Source organism: Ursus arctos, unplaced genomic scaffold (genome assembly GCF_023065955.2).
Source record: "Ursus arctos isolate Adak ecotype North America unplaced genomic scaffold, UrsArc2.0 scaffold_6, whole genome shotgun sequence".
In the NCBI taxonomy this organism is placed as follows: Eukaryota; Metazoa; Chordata; class Mammalia; order Carnivora; family Ursidae; genus Ursus; species Ursus arctos.
Window position 1 is genome coordinate 27,883,746 of NW_026623078.1, and position 12,803 is coordinate 27,896,548.

A 12,803-nucleotide genomic window follows, 5' to 3' on the forward strand; every position below is an offset into this window, starting at 1 on the left:
CAGGGGGAGTGGGAGAGGAAGAAGCAGGCTCATAGCGGAGGAGCCTGATGTGGGGCTCGATCCCATAACGCCGGGATCACGCCCTGAGCCGAAGCCAGACGCTTAACTGCTGTGCCACCCAGGCGCCCCAAGAGTAACTAATTTTAACCTAGCTCCCCACCCCCCCAGTCCTCCCAAATCCTCTGGGTTAACTTTCAGCAGATGGGCTCCCTGAGGTTTCACTGTTTATTTACACCTTTCAGGTTGCATTTTAAAGAGTATTCATATTAGCCTAGAAACTCTAGCACCATGAGCTGTCCTTGGAGTGTAGAGAACTCAGGTTCTGACTTACTGAGCAGTTACTGTGTGGAAGGTGCCATGATGGGTGCTGACGCAAGTGCAATTTGGGGATGATTTTGATGGATTTGGTCATATGTTAGTTCCTCCACTGGGAGGACTGGTAATTTTTGTGAAATTATGACTTAAACGTAAAAAGATTTTTAGCTGTTTGAGGAAATGTGTGATTGTGCCACATGAGTGCTTCAGAGGAAGAAGCAAACACTTTCCATGAGATTATCAGAGGAAGTTTCAACAGTAAAAGGGAGACTTGGGCTTTATTTAAAGATATGCAGGCTTTGTATATAAAGAGGAGAAGACGAGGGTTGATTTCCAGGTAAGACATGGCCTGACTTAGGCTAGTAAGTTTGGTTCTGAGCAGGCTTATCATTTCAACAAAACTTAAAAGAAAACACATAGCAGGTTACAGTCACTGCAGAACAAGCCAATGGAGATAGCACATCCAAAGAGGGGAATGAATTTCCTTAAGGAAACAAAGAAGTACAATCTGGGTTGGAAATTGTGGCTAATTCAACTGCTGAGGGGGAGTTTACTGCTAAGGAACCCCAGGTGAAGGAGCAGAGTTTCTTTACAAATGGTCTCAGATCTTAAAATCAGATGTGGAGGGGCACCTGGGTGGTTCAGTCGGTTGAGTGTCTGCGTTCGGCTCAGGTCATGATCTCAAGGCCCTGGGATGGAGCCTCGAGTCAGGCTCCCTGCTCTGTGGGGAGTCTGCTTCTCCTTCTCCCTTGTGTTCTCCCTCTGTCAAATAAATAAAATCTGTAAAAGACAAACAAACAAACCAATAAACCAGATATGGAAGTGTCTCTGATAATGGCCTGAAAACTTCTACATCCTTCTTATGTATGTCATAAGAGCAGTTATAAGGCTATCCTGATGAAAGTTAGCATTCTCCATCTCTGTGGACTTAGCAGTATACAATCTCCCTTTGATAAGTTGCCTAACTGCAAAAAGAGTAGATGCTTCAGTTTAATGAGCTACTTCAGCTCATGGTTATTAGATATTTACTTTGTTTTTCTTGGAAGGGCAACCTGGAGAAATAAAACTGTACAAGTTGTGGGCTGGAAATAAGAATGTACTTGCTGAGAAAGAAATGATACTCTCTCCTAAAGCTTCTAACTTCCCTCACCCTAGGTAAGGAACCATATACCTGCTGCTCTCAGATCATGATTTCTGTTACTGAAAATGTTTTTTTTGTCTTTTCCATTTGGGTAACATGCATATTGAACAGTTATATTTTCATTTATGATTCTGCCTAGTCTCTGTGTAAGGTAAGAAAGTGTCTTAAGCAAGCTCTCACTGTAACAGTGGGATCAGTCTAGTCCTAGGGTAATAGAGACCTGAGTTGTTTCCTTGTATCCTAGAAATACTTCATCTTGCAGCTAGTTAAAAAGTGATCATAGTTGACAAATGTATTTGACTTTTGTGGTTCCCCAGGAGCTTTTCTATGGGTAATATGTAGATTCAGATTAGAGGTACCTTTATAACATCGTGTTTTATGGGAGCCTTGACATTAATCTCTTACTTACCCTCCTTGGTAACCAGAAAACAGCTCATAAGCAAAGGCGGGAGCAATTGTCCATGGAGCAGGGTGGGTTGGGAAAATCTTATTAGGGAGAAGTGACTGCTTGTTTATATTAATAATATCAAAGGCCTTTCCCACAGCAGTTTCATTTAGGAATGCTTAAGAGTACCAGCTTTGGACACACATAGTCCTGAGGTTTAAATCAGGGCTCACCTTACCAACTGTGTAACCTGGGGTCACTTAGTGGAACTTTCTGAACTTCAGTTTGCAACTCTGCAAAATGGGGATACAAGTATTACCTCCTAGGGTTTTTTATGAGGATTAAATGAAATAATGTATATAGTACACAGAGCACAATGCCAACACATGTCTTAGTAGCTGTTGTCAGTTCTAGGATCACATTCTGTGGCCAGCTCCTAAGTCTTACCTACTTTTTACTGGTATTTTCCCATTTTAAATGGGAAGTTTCATTTTGCTAATATTTTCCATACTTTTAGTAAACATATGCATTATTTCAAAGTCTGGAGGGATTTACATTTCAAAAATGGTTTATATAGAGCATAAGAGAATTTATAAAAGAGCCTAGAAAATGTATGAAAATTGCATTTATATTGGCCAAATTAATACTTGGAGGAAAGAAAGTCTTTCTCTGGCACTGGGATAAAGTTTTCTTTTTCTTTTTCCCCCCCAGTTTTATTGAGATATTACTGATATACAACACTGTATAAATTTAAGATGTGCAGCATGGGTAAAATTTTCAGTTATTACTTACTAGTAGCGTTTAAAAACCTATTTAAGTAATATCTAGTTGTTTTTGAGTTGTCTCCTACTTGTCATTCACTTATTCATTCATTTATTAAAGTATTTCTTTAAGATCTAAAGGGTTCAGGTTTGTAATAAATACTCAGTTTTCCAAATTCATGATTTTACAGTTGTTAGTCAAATACAATTTAAAAATTAAATGACAAAACCTGGAAACCAGTTAAGGCTTTTTAGCTGCCAGATGATCTTCCAAAATAAAATGTTAAAGAATTGGGAGAGATAGACTAGGAACATATGGATTTCATTTTTCTTGAAATATAATTTTGATTCAAAAATTAAGGGAAAACTGGGACAATTTTTTAAGACGTTTTTTAAAAAGGTAAATATTTGGCTAAATACTAAGTAATACCATCTCAAATATTTAAGTTTTAGGCACTATTGCCAACGGCCAAAATATTTTTTTTTTAAGATTTTATTTATTTATTTGACAGAGGGAGAGAGAGGAAGAGAGAGAACAAGCAGGGGGAGTGGGAGAGGGAGAAGCAGGCTCCCTGCTGAGCGGGGAGCCCTATGTGGGGCTGGATCCCAGGACCCTGAGATCATGACCTGAGCTGAAGGCAGATGCTTAACCTACTGAGTCACGCAGGTGCCCCCAAAATATTTTTCTTAAGTGACAATGAAAGGTAATAGGTCTCTCTTTACCAAAATCTGATTTCTTCTTTTCTTTCCCATATGTTAACAGACCTTGGGGAAAGAAATTCCAAGTAAATCTCCTTTGTTCACATAGGGGACTGGGAGCTTGAACATTTGGGTACCACATTTCTAGATGAAGACTTAACGAAAATTTCCAGGGACCAGGTACCATGGACTTTTAAATTAAAATCCAATTTTAAAACTTGATAATTTGGTAACTATAGTGAATGCCATCTTCAGATTTTATCTTTTCTCATAATAGGAAAAATATTTTTAGTAAAGTTATATTCTGCTTTAATTTCTTATTAAGTAGTACACATCAGTAATTTTAAGAATTCAGGCTTGTACATCTGAGTATTTCATAAAAAGAATAAATAAAAATGTTTCATAATTGTCCAAACTTCCAGTAATTCATAAAACTAATATGTTTCTATGAGTCTTTGTTTTGGGCGGAATGTTCAACTCCATCTTCCATGCATACATCAGGCAGACTTGTACTTCTCAGAGACTGAGAGAATCATTTCTCCCCAAAGAATTGTATTGCGTCTTAGAGACCTGCACCCAAACCAGATTTTCACCTGAGGAACGAGCTATTTCATAGTGTTAAAAAGAGAATAAATCCATCTTTAGAAGCAGATGATATCCCAGTTCCCAGTGTAAAATATATATAATTGCCTAGCTTAAGACAAAAACAACTGGGTTTTTCTAGAGAACAAAGAATTTTGCCAAACACGGGGAAACTCTGAGTAAAAACAAAAACAAAAACAAACAAAACACCTAAACATGATCTTCTTCAGAATGTTAAGGATATGAAGTTATGAGAGGAAAACTACCCAGAAAGGAGAGTGGATATGGGTGTGGGGTCTTATCTGAGTTTCCAGTTCTTACTTCAGGCTGCGAAAATTCACCACAGCTATGGATCATCTCTATGAAGACTACTTCTCATCTTTTCTCTGGTCTCTGTTCCCCATGAGTCTCAGTTTACATCCTATAGCAGCTGGGGTTGAATGAAGAATTTCCTTTCTCTCAACAGCAGGTAAGTCTCTGCCTAGGAGCCCCCTCTCTGTGAAGGGGAGACCAGTTAGCTGCAACAAGCGAGGAAGGGTTTGAGGAGAGAAGACACAGTTGGAATGTTCATTTACATGAGCTTCTCAAGAAGGGGATTAAGTTCTCCCTTTATATTCCATCCCCCTGGCAACAAGCATATACACAGAAATCTCTCTGTAAAATTGCCCCCTGGGTCCATATTTTCAGGCTGTCTTACAGTTGAGCCTGTCTTGTAATGAAAGAGGCTCTCTGATACTGCAGGAAATAGCAAATGCAGGGCCACCTACGATGGATGGTCTGTTATTAAATCCTGACCTGTAGGGAATACAACATTGGGTAAGCCAAACAATGCAGTAAGAAAAAAAATACCTGCCAGCATGGCATTGGGTACAGATTATTTTCCTAAGGACTACTTAATGATTGAACAGTGTTCTAGTGATGATTTGGTATAATTCATACTATAATACTTCACCATTGCTAATTTGCATAGATCTCTCTAGCTACACTCTATGTTCATTATGGGTATGAGCATGCATCTCTCTGTGTTTTGTTACAAGTATTTACTTAATTGATAAAGGTTTGTTGTACGTAGTGCATGGGAAAATAATTAATGACAAGACCTTGGGCATCATGAGTCAGTATGCTTAAAGCCTGAAAACATATGATGATCAGTGGGTACTGACTTTGTCTTTTAATGCTGAGTAAAGTCTCATAGAATTACACTAAATGAGAAATGAAACGTGACACTTCTGGCTTCAAAATTTAATTTTGAAAAAGGGGATCATGGCATCCCCCAAATGGCACATGTCTGCTGACTAAGCAGTGCAAGATGCTGTAACTAAATCCTAAAAGTGAAGGCTGAAAATAGAAATAATTGGAGAAAAGGAAAGAAAATTGTGTTAGTAAATTCAGTAACCACTAATCCTTGTTTTTTGATCAAAGGCGTCTAGACACTACCTAAGTCCATCCTAGACTTTATGACTGCTGCAAAGGAGTGTGCATTCTTATTGTCTTATTTACAGTGTTAGAAGATGTCTGTGTAAACAAACAACTCCTGAGCACTTGTCCATTTGTCGGAGTTGCCTGTTCTCTGGGCTTATTTAGAAATCTGATTTGGTGTTAACTAGCATTCTCATGGAAGGCTACACCCAGCGGCCCACAGACTTACTCCAACTGAAAAACTGACATTGTTTAGTACTACAGATGAGTTGCCTATATGGATTTCTTGGAGACAATTCTGACCCCAGATATTTTCGTCCTTTTCTCTCCCCATGTCATTTACACTTTTCATGTCCCAAATACATAGTTTTTGGAACAAAAAATATGATCCCCATATATATGAGTGCCTCTGTCTTTCCCTTGGAGACAATAATGCCAACATTTATTTGAGAACTTACATTCCAGTTACCCTGCATCCATATTCCTTACAACAATCCTTTGGAGTAAAATATCACTATTCTTGTTTTACAAAGAGGCAAACTGAGAACTCAGGAAGGTTAAGTAGCTTGTCTAAGACCACACAGCTAGTAAACCAAGACATCAGGATTAAACTGAGGCCTGATTATACAGCCCCTGTTCTTCTGATTACATGACTCTAGGAAGTGTCACTGGTTCAGGCCAATCTTGGGAGTATGTTGAGTGGAAGTCCTCTGTGGTATGATTTATTTGCCTGTGAATGTCCCCTGCTTCCAAGTTTCTCCTTTGTCCAGCTAGGCATGAGAAACTCCTTTGATGTGAAACATTGCAGCACTGGGGAAGGAATGGAAATTCCCATTCACAACTTATTATGAATTAGTTAACTGCATTACCTGGCAGAACTCTGAGCATGGAATACAGGATGATGGGTTTTAATCTGGAGTGGCCCAGGAAGGGGACTTTTTAGCTCCAAGGGGCTTAATTGCCATGCAAGAGGCTTTGCAGGGTCTAGTTTCTGCCGCCAGGGGTCAGTGTGCAGGTGCTAGAATTCTGGGCACAAGGCAGCTATGGGAAAACAAACTTGCATCAAAATGGAAAATGGAAATGAAAACTGTATTTCAGTTAGGAAGACTTGGCAAAGACCCCCTGTGAGGTTAGGCTCCAAACTGAAACTATAAATAAGAAGTTACTTATGATTGGGTCTGTCCGAAGACCTGAAAGTATATCCTGATTAGGTGAAGGCAAAGTGTACTTACTGTTACGGTTGCTAATAAGTGATGCTCTTAAATGGTAATGTGACTAGGTTATAGCACACAGAGAGCTACTGACAGCAGTCTTTTCAAATTTATTAAAAATTCCTTTATTGATTACACTTTATGGTGATCACATGACAAGGACAATAGAGAAAGAAAGAGGAGGGCCAAAAGTTGTATTTTGTAAATTATCAAGATGTAAGCACAAGCATCTCATTTTTTAAAATGAAAAAGTACTCTGTAATGTGTTAGATAATTGTTAAAGGCCACTTCAATCTTTTATCACTTCATTCTTTTAGGCACAACAATATAGGCAATAAAATATCCAAGTGATATTAAATATTTAAGAAAATACATCCCCTAACAAAATGTCATATTCAGTTTCATTGCTTCCCAGTATTTTATTTTTACCTCAGCTCATTTGTGAACTATTTTGCTTGGTTGTACCAAGGCTGTTTTGCAACAGATGCTCATATCCTTTTATTTTTTTAAAGTTTTTATTTATTTGTTCATTTAAGTAATCTCTGCACCCAGTGGGGGCTCAAACTCATAACCCCCAAGATCAAGAGTCACACGCTCTTCTGACTGGGCCAGCCAGGTGCCCCCTCATATTCTTTTCTTTAGACATAGCTATTTCGATTTTTTTTATATGGTTTGAAAATTAGAGGGTTTAAAATTTTTGTATTAAAATAATTACTCCAGGAAACTAGTTGTAAGGTCTTTAGTTCTCTTCTTCTTTTCCTAAATATAAATACATTCATCTAGTAGTTGGGGAAACATATTCAAAATAATAGTTAGCATCCTTCATGATTTAATAGGAGCATGTGTCTGCTAAAGAGCATAGAGAAAGTTAATTGCCATCTACTTGGAAAGCTCGAAGCAGCAGAGTTTGCCTCTGGCAAGATGATTTTACAAAAGCGGGAACAAATAATGAGCCAGGCTGTCTCTCAGCCATTACTGTGTCAGATGAAAGCTTCTCTCTCTTTCTTTACACACACACACACACACACACACACACACACACACACACAGAACTTAAGAGAAATACATTCAAAATGACTGTTTATGATCTAAGCAGCAAAAACCATAACACAACACATAATTTCATAAAAAACTTCATCTGGGCCAGTGAATTTTGAGTGATGTATTTCTGGAGTTTAAAAGCACAAATTATCTTCTGGCTAAAATACCTGGCTGCATTAGCTTTGACTTACCTCATGTAGGTCTTTCAGCACGGGGACTTAACATTCTGACCTAACATTTAATGTATTAATCCTAATTTTAATCCGATACCAAGACTCTCTGTTGTATTGAATCAATTCAGGTTAATTCAGAATTATGTTGCTCCCACCCAGAATCAATAGGCCCACTGTTGGTTCTCTCCAAAGCTGACCACCCAGTTTTGTGAGAATCTGCAGTGAATTAGAAAATCTGTCATTGCTGAGGAGACTGGGCAGCTCAGATATGGCACATCATTCTCTCTGGTCTATACAATACCCACTCTTTGTCTACCGCCTCCTAAACTAACCTGACCAAACTGAGCCTGCCAGTCAATGAGATCTTTATTCTTCTGGAAGGAATGCCTTGCACACCAGTGTTATTAAGAAATTTCTGGACAATGTTTAGTGGCTGAAGAATAATCCAAGGTTCTATTAAAAAGCCATCTGGGTAATTAATAGCACATTTGTTCTCAGCCTCCTCCCAATTTGTCCATTAGTGGAATAAAAGCTCAGGACAAAGGGTAATGTGGTTCAGTTATATTTTACAAGAATTCTTCAGGAAGTTGAAAACACATGATAGTTTTCCAAAGATACATATGTTTATGGGTTCTTAGAGCAGCAAATGGGAAAATCCATGAGCTTTAAACTGAAATTTTTTGCTGCCACTGGCTATTTAAATTAAGAAAAAGGATATGGAGTGTTGACAGTCTATCCTCAGAATTGACGAGGATGCTGCTAGCATGCCCCATAAACATGGATAGGCTAGGATGTCATATTAAAATTTTAAAAAAATTTTCCCTCGAATATTTACAAATTTGAAAAAGAAACACAGAACTTTTACCCTTTTACCTGGTAGTTGAAGGCTTTTCTGGGATCTCTTTCTAGTGCATTTTCATGAGTAGTAGCCTCAGGCAGCATAATTTTGCAACATTGCCAGATAAACTGTTTTTGTTATTGATGCTTTCTCTCTTAGCCTGCCTTCCCCCCCTTCACTGCATGTACAGAGAAACTTTGAAGTTCTAGATATTTGAGGATAAAAGTTAAAAACACCTCTGCAAAGTTAAAGGAGGATGTTTTTCTCTCTTTTAGATTTATTTTAAGGCAGTGGCTAGCTAAACAGCACAGGAACCTAGAATTTATGGGAATTACATTGCCACAGAGTATATCTCTGTGTGTATGTGGACGCGTGTGTTGGGGGAGGGGGTGCAGTTGGGATCAGGGCCATGTCAGGTCACACCAGTGTATCTGTAAATACACACCAGTAGGTTGGGAGGTGATCAGGCTCAGGTAGAGGGGGAGAGGCTCTATGGCTTGTGATCACCCCTCCTTTCCTCAGTTTACCCCGCTACCTCCCTTTTTCTTCCTGGAACATGGAGTCTTTGTACTCGATAGTCTTTACCTTGACTATCCTTTCCCTATCTTTTTATATGACTGGGCTTTCCCCTTTCCAGTAAATGTTCTAAGAAAGCATGCTTTGGAAGGGACAGACCTGAGTGAAGACCTAAGCTTCATTCATTCATTCACTCATTCATTCAATACTTATTAAATGCCTCTTATGCCCCAGGCCCTGATGAAGGCATAAGAGCTAAAATATTTCTGACTCTTGTCCTCACAAGCTTACTGTTTTGTCAAGGCAGAGACAATCAAATACCAACACAGGTGCACAAACCGAACCCATGACGAGTGTAGATAGGAGGAGAAGGGCCGGATACCCCGACAGCCTCTACTCAGGGACTTGAACTGGACAGGAAATTAGGAAAGCTGTTCTTGAGAAACCAACGCATGGGCTGAGGGCTGAGGGATGGTAAGGCATTATCTAGTGGAGAGGGGAAGGAAAGTGAGGTGCAGGCAGAAGACAGTGACGACCTGGTTCTGGGAAGGGGTGTGGTGAGTGTGGCTGGATTAGAGAGAGCAAGGGGAAAGTGAGTAAGATCGAGAATTGGGGGACTGGTGCCACAGCTTAGAGGACAAACACGAGCTCTATCTTTGAAGCAACGGGAGGCCACTGGAGGGTTGTGATACTTTGTGGAAAGTAGAAAAGGTTGTGGAAAAGCTCTTCCCTTCTCTTCCTTACCTTTCCTCTGCCTTGGCCTCACTTTTCCTTCTCTCTGCCCGGACTGAGATCTTTCAGGAAAGTAACTCTGTCATTTCTTTGCATCCCAAGATTTCATTGTGACTTTCGTGGCACCCTTACCGCCCCCTCCAGGATGCCTTCAACATCATGAGTTTAGAAGACGGTCTGGAGGGCTCAGCAAAGAGTGGTCACTGCTACACTAGGACAGTTTCAGGTGTGGGCTGCTCTGACCCAGCAAACACATGAAGGAAAGAACCATTTTATTCCTAAATTAAGTTCTGTTTTAGAAACACAGACTCTGAGATAAGCCAAGGAATGAAGCTGTTTAAATATCCATTGGTGACTAAGTGTTTTTTTAATTTCACTGAGTTAGGAGGTCAGCTGCCTTGGCTGCCAAAGTGTGAGGGGAACGCAGAGCTTGTGACCTGGGGCCCTCACCCAGGCTGTTCTTGGCCAGCCCCAGAGTCATCCCAGCCTGGGAGGGCTGGGCTTCTCCCCAGCAGAACAAATATTTGTTAGCACTTTACACAAGAATACTCTTGAGCTCATCGTATTTACATTGCAAATGCTCTGTAAATAACAAAGCAGTTATGTGTACCTGAAATGTGTTATTTGTTTGAGGACACTATATTCATAGAAGATGTGGAAAAACTAAGTATGGAAGGGAGAGGAGAGCCATGAAAAAGCAAACAAACCTAAACCTTCAGCAGAACCTCTCTTTGCCAGGACAGATACTTACAAGGCCACCCAAAAATGAATCCCAAGTGAACACTCCCTCCAAGTCTCTCCCTTGGCAGGTTACGTAGACCTAGAGTTATAAACCCAACTGTCAGTACAACCTGTCTCAGAAAAGGAGATGTCAGCCATGCCCTGGCTCCATAACAGGGGACTCTGCAGCATTATGGGTTTTTTCTCTCTTTAGGATTTCCCAGTGCCCAGCACCTGTGGCCTATAACTCATGAGCACCTCAAGAAGAGAAGATAACACAACCCCCATCTGCTAAAGGTAATGCGTCTTCAGCACTTTCAAGGACTAGATTTTCATGTCAACATAGGTCAACACATGTGGATAGATTTGGGTCATACATAAAGAATACTCTCCTATATGTTTTGGGATCATGCTTTTCCATTATAAGATGAAAACCCAAAAACATAGGAACACATTTTAAATAAAGAAGAGTGGTTTGAAAAGGCAAGGGAAACAAAAGCAAAAATGAACTTTTGGGACTTCATCAAGATAAAAAGCTTCTGCACAGCAAAGGAAACAGTTAACAAAACTAAGGGACAACCCATGGAATGGGAAAAGATATTTGTAAGTGACATTACAGATAAAGGGCTGGTATCCAAGATCTATAAAGAGCTTCTCAAACTCAACAGCCAAAAAACAAATAATCAAGTCAAAAAATGGGCAGAAGACACATGCAGGCACTTCTCCAAAGAAGACATATGGATGGCTAACAGACACGTGAAAAAATGTTCAACATCATTAGCTATCAGGGAAACTCAAATCAAAACCACATTGAGATACCACCTTATACCAGTTAGAATGGCAAAAATTAACACGGCAGGAAACAACAAATGTTGGCAAGGATATGGAGAAGGGGGAACCCTCTTACACTGTTGGTGAAAATGCAAGCTGGTACAGCCACTTTGGAAAACAGTATGGAGGTTCTTCAAAAAGTTAAAAATAAAGCTACCCTATGACCCAGCAATTGCACCATTGGGTATTTACCCCAAAGATACAGATGTAATGAAAATAAGGGGCAATGTTCATAGCAGCAATGTCCACAATAGCCAAACTGTGGAAGGAGCAGAGATGCCCTTCAATAGACAAATGGATTAAGAAGATGTGGTCCATATATACAATGGAATATTACTCAGCCATCAGAAAGGATGAACACCCACCATTTGCGTCAACATGGATGGAACTGGAGGGGAATATGCTAAGTGAAATAAGTCAAGCAGAGAAAGACAATTATTATACGGTTTCACTCATATGTGGAACATACAGAACAGCATGGAGGACATTAGGAGAAGGAAGGGATGAAGGGGGGGAATCAGAGGGGGAGATGAACCATGAGAGACTATGGACTCCAGGAAACAAACTAAGGGTTTCAGAGGGGAGGGGGGTGGGGGGATGGGTTAGCCTCGTGATGGGTATAAAGGAGGGCACATATTGCAATTAGCACTGGGTGTCATATGCAAATAACGAATCATGGAACACTACATCAAAAATTAATGAAGTACTGTATGATGACTAACATAACTTAATAAAAAAAAAAAAAAGAAGAGGTGGTTTGAGAGGAAAAAATTTGCTTCCACAAAATAAAGGCAGTGCTGTTCATATTGTGAGGGAAATTTCTCCAGTCTTTTTGTCTACGCAGTTTAAAATTTTTATTTATGTATATTCTACATAAGAATTATCCCTACATAGTGTGATGCTTCTGAAATTATCTCTACCATTCTCCCAAAACTGTTGCCAAACTAAAGCATCTCATCATTTATAGTAATATATATAATTAAACGCTAATAGTCTTACTTGTTTGAAAAGCTTTCTTGAGATATAATTAATGAACAATTTATCCATTTAAAGTATACAGTTCAGTGTTTTCTATTGGATTTACAGGGTTATGCCATCATCATCACAATTTAACTTTTTTCATCACAATTTAATATTTGATCATTTTTGTCTCTCCCAAAACAAAAAGCCCATGCCTGTTAGCAGTCACTCCTCATTTCCCTCAGCCCACTTCACCCCAGCTGCGGGCAACCCCTAATCTACTAGCAATCTCTGGAGATTTGCCGATGCTGGACATTTTACATAAATGGGATCATACCATACAAGACCTTTTCTGCCTGTCTTTTGTCATTTAACGTGTTTTCAAGTTTCATTTACCAGTGAATGGACCTTTGGGTTGTTTCTACTTTGTGGCTGTTATGAAAAATGCTGCTTTAAACGTTCATGTTTTGTGTGTGTGT

The 12,803-nt window shown here is 39.5% G+C and overlaps 1 long non-coding RNA gene across 1 annotated transcript in view; it reads left to right on the plus strand.

The window, feature by feature from the left end:
* LOC123000840 (uncharacterized) overlaps positions 1 to 12,803 on the plus strand; it is a 143,737-nt gene that overhangs the window by 97,794 nt on the left and 33,140 nt on the right. The window contains exon 8 of the long non-coding RNA XR_007188095.2: positions 1,362 to 10,830. This is a non-coding gene — a long non-coding RNA (uncharacterized LOC123000840). The remainder of the gene's footprint in view (positions 1 to 1,361; positions 10,831 to 12,803) is intronic.